Raw genomic sequence first — 11,697 nt, 5'->3', positions numbered from 1 at the left:
TTGTTGAACATAGATAATACCACAGTCTATCCACTTTTTGAAGAAAAGAGTTTTTGCTTAAAACATATATCCTTGTTATTCCACATGTAGTACTTGAGGGTGTGACATTCAGTACTTGGGGGTGTGATATAAGTATTTGTGGGTGTGATATTAAGTACTTGGGGGTGTGATATAAGTACTTGGGGGCACTGTTCCCTCTAAGCTGCGCGCGTGCGCCATTGCGCACTGCTGACACAGTCTCTGCGCACAGAAAATCTGTGCTGCGCACAGAAAAATCGAACCGGAATTGAAAATAAACACACAACAATTCATTCTGCGCTATTTTTCAAAGTGAGACAATGAGTGTGACCGGTGGCTAGCTGCTCCAGCCAATTACGTGATTCACATACAAATTTGTGCATCTTATCAACATCACTGACAGGCGTCCTCATGAGCCGCTACCAGAGTTTTAGCCGATGTGGCCGATGTGGAGTGAAGACTCGCTGATGATTCTAAGTGTTTAACCCCTTAAAATAGATCCTTGCATTAGCATAGCCTCGCCTTAGCCAATACTTGTGCAACGTTCATTTCCTCCCCAGCGCAACAACTTCAGAACCATGGGTCAACTTTTCTCTGAGGACAATGTTAGGACATGGAGCTTACCCCAAGGAGAGGGCTCGGTTGGTGACTCGATTTCTAATAAAAACTGGGGTCTATTACAGAATTTAGGGAAGAGCAGCTGTAACGTCCTTTTCCTTTAGGCGAGCATTCGCCACGTAGTATAAATCTACATGGAATCTCCTGACCAGTGGAGGGCAGCAATGCACTAACCTAGCCCAGTCTGCCATAACCACAACAACAGGGGCCCCTTTGAGACCTGGAGACATCCATCCATCCATCCATTTTCTTCCGCTTATCCGGGGCCGGGTCGCGGGGGCAGCAGTCTAAGCAGGGACTCCCAGACTTCCCTCACCCCGGACACGTCCTCCAGCTCCTCCGGTGGGACCCCAAGGCGTTCCCAGGCCAGCCGAGAGACATAGTCCCTCCAGCGTGTCCTGGGTCTTCCCCGGGGCCTCCTCCCGGTGGGACATGCCCAGAACACCTCCCTAGGGAGGCGTCCAGGAGGCATCCTGAGCAGATGCTCGAGCCACCTCAGCTGGTTCCTCTCAACGTGTAGGAGCAGCGGCTCTACTCCGAGCTCCTCCCGTGTGACCGAGCTCCTCACCCTATCCCTAAGGGTGCGCCCGGCCACTCTGCGGAGGAAGCCCATTTCAGCCGCTTGTATCCGCGATCTTGTCCTTTCGGTCATTACCCAAAGCTCATGACCATAGGTGAGGGTAGGAACGTAGATTGACCGGTAAATCGAGAGCTTCGCCTTCCGGCTCAGCTCCTTCTTTACCACAACGGACCGATACAGCGACCGCATCACTGCAGACGCTGCACCGATCCGCCTGTCAATCTCACGCTCCATCCTTCCCTCACTCGTGAACAAGACCCCGAGATACTTGAACTCCTCCACTTGGGGCAGAGACTCACCACCCACCCGGAGAGAGCAAACCACCTTTTTCCGGTCGAGAACCATGGCCTCGGATTTGGAGGAGCTGATTCTCATCCCAGCCGCTTCACACTCGGCTGCAAACCGCCCCAGTGCCTGCTGCAGGTCCTGGCTTGAAGAAGCCATCAGGACAACATCATCTGCAAACAGCAGAGATGAAATCCTGTGGTTCCCAAACCAGGCCCCCTCCGGCCCCTGGCTGCGCCTAGAAATTCTGTCCATAAATATAATGAACAGAACCTCATTGCCCCACAGCTCAGCCGCTGCGTGTTGGGGTTCACTCCGGTGAACGAGAGGGTCGCGTCCCTGCGCCTTCGGGTCGGGGACAGGTCTCTCACTGTTGTGTCGACCTACGGGCCAAACAGCAGTGCAGAGTACCCGGCCTTCTTGGAGTCCCTGGGAGGGGTACTAGACAGTGCACCAACCGGGGACTCCGTTGTTCTCCTGGGGGACTTCAACGCCCATGTGGGTAACGACAGTGACACTTGGAGGGGCGTGATTGGGAGGAACGGCCTCCCCGATCTGAACCCGAGCGGTGTTTTGTTATTGGACTTCTGTGCTAGCCACAGCTTGTCCATAACAAACACCATGTTCGAGCACAAGGGTGTCCATCGGTGCACGTGGCACCAGGACACTCTAGGTCGGAGGTCGATGATCGACTTTGTTGTCGTGTCATCTGACCTCCGACCGCGTGTCTTGGACACTCGGGTGAAGAGAGGGGCTGAGCTGTCAACTGATCACCACCTGGTGGTGAGTTGGATCCGCTGGCGGAGGAGGAAGTCGGACAGACCTGGCAGGCCCAAGCGTATTGTGAGGGTCTGCTGGGAACGTCTGGCGGAGCCCTCCGTCAGGGGGGTCTTCAACTCCCACCTCCGGGAGAGCTTCTCCCTGATCCCGGGGGAGGTTGGAGACATGGACTCCGAGTGGGCCATGTTCTCCACCTCTATTGTTGATGCGGCTGCTCGTAGCTGTGGTCGTAAGGTCTGTGGTGCTTGTCGCGGCGGCAATCCCCGAACCCGGTGGTGGACACCGGAAGTAAGGGATGCCGTCAAGCTGAAGAAGGAGTCCTATCGAGCCTTGTTGGCTCGTGGGACTCCTGAGGCAGCTGATGAGTACCGGCAGGCCAAGCGTGCCGCGGCTCGGGCGGTCACAGAGGCAAAAACTCGGGGTTGGGAGGAGTTCGGGGAGGCCATGGAGGAGGACTATCGGACGGCCTCAAAGAGATTCTGGCAAACCGTCCGACGCCTCAGGAGGGGAAAGCAGTGCTTCACCAACACTGTTTACAGTGCGGGTGGAGAGCTGCTGACCTCGACTGGGGATGTTGTCGGGCGGTGGAAGGAATACTTTGAGGATCTCCTCAATCCCACTGTCACGTCTTCCGAGGAGGAAGCAGAAACTGGGGACCCAGAGGCGGACTCGTCCATCACCCTGGTTGAAGTCACTGAGGTGGTTGGCAAGCTCCTCGGTGGCAAGGCTCCGGGGGTGGATGAGATCCGTCCTGAGTACCTCAAGTCTCTGGATGTTGTGGGACTGTCTTGGCTGACACGTCTCTGCAACATCGCGTGGCGGTCGGGGACAGTACCTGTGGAATGGCAGACCGGGGTGGTGGTCCCTCTGTATAAAAAGGGGGACCGGAGGGTGTGTTCCAATTACAGGGGAATCACACTCCTCAGCCTTCCCGGTAAGGTCTATTCCAGGGTACTGGAGAGGAGAATCCGACCGATAGTCGAACCTCGGATTCAGGAGGAGCAGTGTGGTTTTCGTCCTGGTCGTGGAACACTGGACCAGCTCTATACTCTCCATCGGGTCCTCGAGGGCTCATGGGAGTATGCCCAACCAGTCCACATGTGTTTTGTGGATCTGGAGAAGGCATTCGACCGTGTCCCTCGTGGTGTCCTTTGGGGGGTGCTCTGGGAGTATGGGGTCCGGGGCTCTTTGCTAAGGGCTGTCCGGTCCCTGTATGACCGGAGCAGGAGCTGTGTTCGCATTGCCGGCAGTAAGTCAGACCTGTTCCCAGTGCATGTTGGACTCCGCCAGGGCTGCCCTTTGTCACCTGGAGACATCCTTAAAACACTATTCACTAAAACATTGCAACTTACACCACACACACAAACACTTAAAAACATTCCTAAACAAGTATTGCACTATAATATTGCACATATCCAATTGAATCAATTATTATCTCTAACTTTAAGTGTGTCTTCTTTTCCCTCCAGGACACACAGCTTCAATTAAAGTGCCATTGTGACTCCAGATCTAAAATTGGGTAAAAGGACAGACAAGTTAAATAAGCATTTTAAAATCCTTTGCGTGCAATTGTCTTATTTGTTAAAGTGCAAATAATGTTCAAAGTGCTATGTGCTATTAAAGTGTATGTGCAATTTAAAGTGCATATAGTGAAGGGTGTAAAGTGCTGTTACTTTTGTAACAAATGGCCTGTTTGTTACACTTGATTTTATAAAGCTTTTTACATTATAAGTGTCACTCTCAAATGCTAACTGAGACTAACAAGCAGTCAGCGTCTGCAGTAAAAATAAAATAACAGGTCTTGCCTATGCTAGGTGCTTCTTTAACTTTGAATGCCATTTTTAGATGTCTTTTATGAAATGCTCATTATTTTCTTCCAGAAAATTCACCGTCCCTTGATTAGAGCTGCAATACATGAACCAACGCCAGACAAGATGGAGTTGACCTTTCACCTGCACCAGGACCTACAAAAGATATACTTATTACTCAATCTCACAATTTTAGGTGTAAAAACATCTACTCAATTTTCATTTACATTTGAAATTACCAATAATTATCAACAAAACCAACTATTGTTGTACAGACAGCATTTTGAAATACTGTAGGCCTCCTATCAAAAGCCAGCATATTTTTGTGAAACGAAAAAAAAAAAAAAAAAAAAATGAGGTCTGCGGTGTCTAGTTTGGGATTTATACATTTGGAGTTTCAAATAAAGTATCAACATGGTTAGTATGGTAAACTTTGTTAACTTTAACATTGCATGCTGTTTTTTTGTTGTTTTTTTAATACGTATTGAGCAAAAATTAACAATCATAGGCACATTACACCTTTAAAAGAGTTTTATTGATTTTGGGTCATGTGTTTTGACCCAGATCCCACTGGGGCAATAAGAACCCTGACCACCTGCTATCCAGTGCCCAAAGAGTGGGACCCATCCGGGAATGGAACCCATAACCTTGTGGCTCACAGCAAAAAACCTACCATCCCTGAATGCCGAGGCATTACATGTCAGGTGAATGGAGGCGGGTTTGGTGGGAGACCGGTACTCTAAACCAGTCTCTCCATACACGCTTCATTCATGCGGAGCCCGTCCTCATCTATAGCGAGGTACGGCTAGAAATCCATATTGCATCCGCATGGTGAAGGTGCGTAGACCGCTCGGCCACCGTGCCCCGAACGTCAGGGCGGTTCGATATTGTATTTAACTATGACAATTCAAATGTAAACGTCACGTGACCGCCAGAGGCTCACGCATGACGTCTCCTAATGTAGAAATAAATGAATAAATACGTACATATATACATAAATAAATAATAATAACAATAATAAAAATCATCAAGTCGTGTTAAACCATATTAGCCTGAACAACATGGTTTGTGCACATGTAGGCTACAGAGAGTTCAAAGTTTCTCACTTGATAGGACAACATCCTTTAAATTAAAAATACATCATTACCTGCTGTTTTCCTGGATAAAGTGCCTTGGAACCAACGCCAAGCATCTCCAAAAAGCTAACTTAAGGGAAAGAAAATTGGTTTCTTTAGTTTAGTTTTTGAAATAGATCCTTGCATTAGCATAGCCTCACCTTAGCCAATACTTGTGCAACGTTAATTTCCTCCCCAGCGCAACAACTTCCTCAGAACCAAAATGCTTTGATTTAAAGGGCAATGTGCAAGCCTGCAAACACAAACACACACACACTTGTAATCAACAGAGTCTGGTTTGAATAGACCTTTAAATTTTGAAGTCAATAGAAATAGTGGCACCATGACCGAAGGAAGGAGACGGTTCGGACCCTTTATATAAATTTGAATGTAATTGGAGTATTCGGATGACACAGTAGCGCTTAGCGCAGTGTCACCCGAGTCCGCAGGCAAATTGCCAATAAGCAGGCTCGTTCCCCACTGGTCGCACAAGCACTCCCCCCGCACCAACACGTATATAGAGCTGCGGGCAAGCCTGCAGCGGGCGTGACCTTGAATTGCCCTAAGCCACACCAAGGTCAACGCCTTTTGGGTTTTAACTGTTTACTCAATTATTATGTCAGCTCTGCACGTGCATTCTTGAGGTTAAAAAGATTTAAGGTTTTTTTTTTTTTTTAAAAAGGAACAAAAGGGAATCCTTATCTTTACTAAATTTCTAGACATTGTTTTTTGAAACAAACAAATGTGCTGTATGTTGCAGGTGAATTTGCTGCGCTTGTTTTTGATTGATTTTCTCTCTCTCCCTCTTTATAGATAGACAGATAGATACATATATATGGAGAAAGACAGAGATAGAGAGACAGAGAGAGGGACAGATAGATATAGATATATCTATTCACACACACACATAGTTATATGCTTGCAATAATACCCTAGTGCAGTGGTCGGCAACGTCCGGCCCGCGGGAAAATGTTGGCCCTTTGCCAATTTTTTTTGGCCCGCCAGAGGATTTTGGACTTTTTCCCGGCATTGATTCTTTAATACTGTCATGATCCGCTCCGTCTGCTCCACGTTTTTCCTCCTGTCCTGCTCCTTCCCTCCCTCACCTGCCGAGCTGGGCTGAGCTCCTGGCTCCTCCTGCGCGCACCTGCAGCTTATCAGCGCAATCACCACCACCTGCTGTGTATAAGAGGAGGCAGGACCAGACACTCAGGGCGAGATCATCTGCGTTTCTACACCCTGTTCAGTGCCGGTTCATCTTCGTTTCATCCTCATCCCGTTCGGTGCCGGATCGTATGTGCGTCTCCACCCAGCTTGCTGGAACGTCTCAGCTCCAGCGCTCCCGGCTCAGCTCCGACCCTGCTTCCACCCTGCTTCCCAGCCCTGGTACTGTCTGTTTTATCTCTGCATTCCGCGACCCCGGACCCTGGTTAGCACTCTGCGTCCTGCCCTGGTGCTGCCTGCATCGTCATCTCCGCTGCGCTCCACGTTCCGCTCCTGGATCCTGGCCCGTGCCTCACCTCCTGCTCACCGCCGGATCAACCCTCGAACTGCACCATTTGTCATTTCTTTAATAAATACTGTAAATATTCCCCGAGTCTGCATCCTTTGGTCCGCTACACCCACCGTTACGACAAATACCAAGTTATGTGGGCACTGCTACGGGCATTCCACTGCCCATGATGTGCATGTAACACAACATTAAAAGCAAACAATGAACTGGTGTGTACATACACCTTCACCAGTCAAAATCGTGGCTGTTTTTGGACATCTGGTGAGGCAAGTGTGCAGACTGCGCGCAGCTCAAGGAATGTGCACCAGTTACACTATAGCCTTCCTGCATTTATGTGGTTAGTTATTCAAAATTCCCTATTTTATTAAAATAAATCACTTAATCACAAAACTGTCAAAATACTCAGTTTGAAGATTTCTTTTAACCGGGGTGGGGACTTGCTTTTTGTCCGCATGTCAGGTTTTATTGTTCCCGACCTTTGCTCATGTTTGACACAACATAAATCCACTTCACGATCCTTGCTGCACTTGGCATCATCCAAGTCCTACAGCTCTCCCACAGTCGTGCGTAAAGGTGCAGGTCATTACGGCACCAAATGCGGAGTAAGGAAGCCGTTAGTGCGGTATTACGCACGACTAAAAGCCTGTCGTAGTTTAACCATCGAGGCAGAGCTAAATCGCAGCGATGGTCACAAGAAGACAGCGTGAGAAAAGGATTTTGATGGAGAGATTTGATGATAAGCAATAATTACGCAGCTTCCTGGTTCAGGTAACCGTCTTAGAAAGATTTTATCCTTGTTTAACATTTTAACCACAAAAGTATTAGTTTCAATTAATATCATGAGACAAAGACCTGAATAAATGAGGTGAAAACTTAAAGTGAAAAGTTTTTCATAGCTCTACCTGATACTGTGCGCCTTTAGCATCCATATTACCATGTTCAACAAAGGCATAATTCTTACCAAAACCATAGTAAAAGGAGCAAAAGCTTTTGCCCAAGGATTTTTTAATTGGCTGTTTTAGGTGAGTTAAAATGGATGTAATTCGTATTCCCCTCCCCGAACCGCCACCTTAACGTGGTGGAGGGGTTTGAGCACCCGAATGATCCTGGGAGCTATGTTGTCGGGGGCTTCATGCCCCTGGTAGGGTCACCCATGGCAAACAGGTCCTCGGAGACGGGTCTGACTAAGAGCGGTTCAGAAGCCCTTCATGAAGAAAAATACAACAAGGCAGTTTACGTCGCCCGGACTGGCGTTACCGGGACCCCACCCTGGAGCCAGGCCTGGGGTGGGTGCTCGGCAGCGAGCGCCTGGTGGCCGGGCCTTTCCCCACGGGGCCCGGTCGGGCCCAGCCCGAAGAAACGACGTGGGGCCGTCCTCCCGTGGACCCACCACCTGCGGGAGGAGCCATGAGGGGCGGGTGCGGAGAGATCCGGGTAGCAGTCGAAGGCGGGGACCTCGACGACCGGATCTCCGGACATGGAGACTAGCTCTGGGGACATGGAATGTCACCTCGCTGGGGGGGAAGGAGCCTGAGCTTGTGCGGGAGGTTGAGCGTTACCGGCTAGATATAGTCGGCCTCACCTCCACGCACAGCTTGGGCTCTGGAACCCATCTTCTTGAGAGGGGTTGGACTCTCCATTTCTCTGGCGTTGCCCGCGGGGAGCGGCGGCGAGCTGGTGTGGGCTTGCTCATTGCCCCACAGCTCAGCCACTGCGTGTTGGGGTTCACTCCGGTGAACGAGAGGGTCGCGTCCCTGCGCCTTCGGGTCGGGGACAGGTCTCTCACTGTTGTGTCGGCCTACGGGCCAAACAGCAGTGCAGAGTACCCGGCCTTCTTGGAGTCCCTGGGAGGGGTACTAGACAGTGCACCAACCGGGGACTCCGTTGTTCTCCTGGGGGACTTCAACGCCCATGTGGGTAACGACAGTGACACTTGGAGGGGCGTGATTGGGAGGAACGGCCTCCCCGATCTGAACCCGAGCGGTGTTTTGTTATTGGACTTCTGTGCTAGTCACAGCTTGTCCATAACAAACACCATGTTCGAGCACAAGGGTGTCCATCGGTGCACATGGCACCAGGACACTCTAGGTCGGAGGTCGATGATCGACTTTGTTGTCGTGTCATCTGACCTCCGACCGCGTGTCTTGGACACTCGGGTGAAGAGAGGGGCTGAGCTGTCAACTGATCACCACCTGGTGGTGAGTTGGATCCGCTGGCGGAGGAGGAAGCCGGACAGACCTGGCAGACCCAAGCGTATTGTGAGGGTCTGCTGGGAACGTCTGGCGGAGCCCTCTGTCAGGGGGGTCCGGGAGAGCTTCTCCCTGATCCCGGGGGAGGTTGGAGACATGGACTCCGAGTGGGCCATGTTCTCCACCTCTATTGTTGATGCGGCTGCTCGTAGCTGTGGTCGTAAGGTCTGTGGTGCTTGTCGCGGCGGCAATCCCCGAACCCGGTGGTGGACACCGGAAGTAAGGGATGCCGTCAAGCTGAAGAAGGAGTCCTATCGAGCCTTGTTGGCTCGTGGGACTCCTGAGGCAGCTGATGAGTACCGGCAGGCCAAGCGTGCCGCGGCTCGGGCAGTCACAGAGGCAAAAACTCGGGGTTGGGAGGAGTTCGGGGAGGCCATGGAGGAGGACTATCGGACGGCCTCAAAGAGATTCTGGCAAACCGTCCGACGCCTCAGGAGGGGAAAGCAGTGCTTCACCAACACTGTTTACAGTGCGGGTGGAGAGCTGCTGACCTCGACTGGGGATGTTGTCGGGCGGTGGAAGGAATACTTTGAGGATCTCCTCAATCCCACTGTCACGTCTTCCGAGGAGGAAGCAGAAACTGGGGACCCAGAGGCGGACTCGTCCATCACCCTGGCTGAAGTCACTGAGGTGGTTGGCAAGCTCCTCGGTGGCAAGGCTCCGGGGGTGGATGAGATCCGTCCTGAGTACCTCAAGTCTCTGGATGTTGTGGGACTGTCTTGGCTGACACGTCTCTGCAACATCGCGTGGCGGTCGGGGACAGTACCTGTGGAATGGCAGACCGGGGTGGTGGTCCCTCTGTATAAAAAGGGGGACCGGAGGGTGTGTTCCAATTACAGGGGAATCACACTCCTCAGCCTTCCCGGTAAGGTCTATTCCAGGGTGCTGGAGAGGAGAATCCGACCGATAGTCGAACCTCGGATTCAGGAAGAGCAGTGTGGTTTTCGTCCTGGTCGTGGAACACTGGACCAGCTCTATACTCTCCATCGGGTCCTCGAGGGCTCATGGGAGTATGCCCAACCAGTCCACATGTGTTTTGTGGATCTGGAGAAGGCATTCGACCGTGTCCCTCGTGGTGTCCTTTGGGGGGTGCTCTGGGAGTATGGGGTCTGGGGCTCTTTGCTAAGGGCTGTCCGGTCCCTGTATGACCGGAGCAGGAGCTGTGTTCGCATTGCCGGCAGTAAGTCAGACCTGTTCCCAGTGCATGTTGGACTCCGCCAGGGCTGCCCTTTGTCACCGGTTCTGTTCATTATATTTATGGACAGAATTTCTAGGCGCAGTCAGGGGCCGGAGGGGGCCTGGTTTGGGAACCACAGGATTTTATCTCTGCTGTTTGCAGATGATGTTGTCCTGATGGCTTCTTCGAGCCAGGACCTGCAGCAGGCACTGGGGCGGTTTGCAGCCGAGTGTGAAGCGGCTGGGATGAGAATCAGCTCCTCCAAATCCGAGGCCATGGTTCTCGACCGGAAAAAGGTGGTTTGCTCCCTCCGGGTGGGTGGTGAGTCTCTGCCCCAAGTGGAGGAGTTCAAGTATCTCGGGGTCTTGTTCACGAGTGAGGGAAGGATGGAGCGTGAGATTGACAGGCGGATCGGTGCAGCGTCTGCAGTGATGCGGTCGCTGTATCGGTCCGTTGTGGTAAAGAAGGAGCTGAGCCGGAAGGCGAAGCTCTCGATTTACCGGTCAATCTACGTTCCTACCCTCACCTATGGTCATGAGCTTTGGGTAATGACCGAAAGGACAAGATCGCGGATACAAGCGGCTGAAATGGGCTTCCTCCGCAGAGTGGCCGGGCGCACCCTTAGGGATAGGGTGAGGAGCTCGGTCACACGGGAGGAGCTCGGAGTAGAGCCGCTGCTCCTACACGTTGAGAGGAACCAGCTGAGGTGGCTCGGGCATCTGCTCAGGATGCCTCCTGGACGCCTCCCTAGGGAGGTGTTCTGGGCATGTCCCACCGGGAGGAGGCCCCGGGGAAGACCCAGGACACGCTGGAGGGACTATGTCTCTCGGCTGGCCTGGGAACGCCTTGGGGTCCCACCGGAGGAGCTGGAGGACGTGTCCGGGGTGAGGGAAGTCTGGGAGTCCCTGCTTAGACTGCTGCCCCCGCGACCCGGCCCCGGATAAGTGGAAGAAAATGGATGGATGGATGGATGGTAATTCGTATTTATGTATTTATAAATATATATAAGCCAATACCTTTACCATCTGGCACCTGTGGGCGCTGAAAAAAATTGGCCCGAAGCCAAGCGAAGTTGCCGACCCCTGCCCTAGTGTCTCCCAATCCCATGGCAAAGGTTTTGTCAATGTGTGATGATATGTATTTGAAAACGTCTCCTAGATGTTTGATTGTTGTCATGGGTCCCAGCGGTGTTGGTTTGGATGAGGTACGGACCGACAGATACCGTCAGAAGCCGTCCGTCGGTGTACACTATAAAAGATAGAGGTTACACTAGTTAGAGATCCTGGCAAGTTGACGCAAGCGCCAAAAAGTGTACATACAGGTAAGAGCGCAGTTTGTGTGATGGCTCACGCCTAAACACACCAGTGCCCAGATACAGTAGCAGTCCCACACGATCATCAACGCGGTGTCATCTTTAAGCTTCCATCGTCTGTCAAAAAAGGGGAGTAGGGACACTTTGTAGGGTCAGTGCTCTGTGGTCCAAGGACATCCCCTGATTGAATGCTGTAACATTAAAGCAGTATTTTGTGTAGAGCTTGTATTAAGTTTAAGGTG

The sequence above is a fragment of the Periophthalmus magnuspinnatus genome, chromosome 20, assembly GCF_009829125.3.
Source record: "Periophthalmus magnuspinnatus isolate fPerMag1 chromosome 20, fPerMag1.2.pri, whole genome shotgun sequence".
Lineage (NCBI taxonomy): Eukaryota > Metazoa > Chordata > Actinopteri > Gobiiformes > Gobiidae > Periophthalmus > Periophthalmus magnuspinnatus.
The sequence above is the reverse complement of the archived record's forward strand: the minus strand, read 5'-3'. Positions refer to the sequence as shown.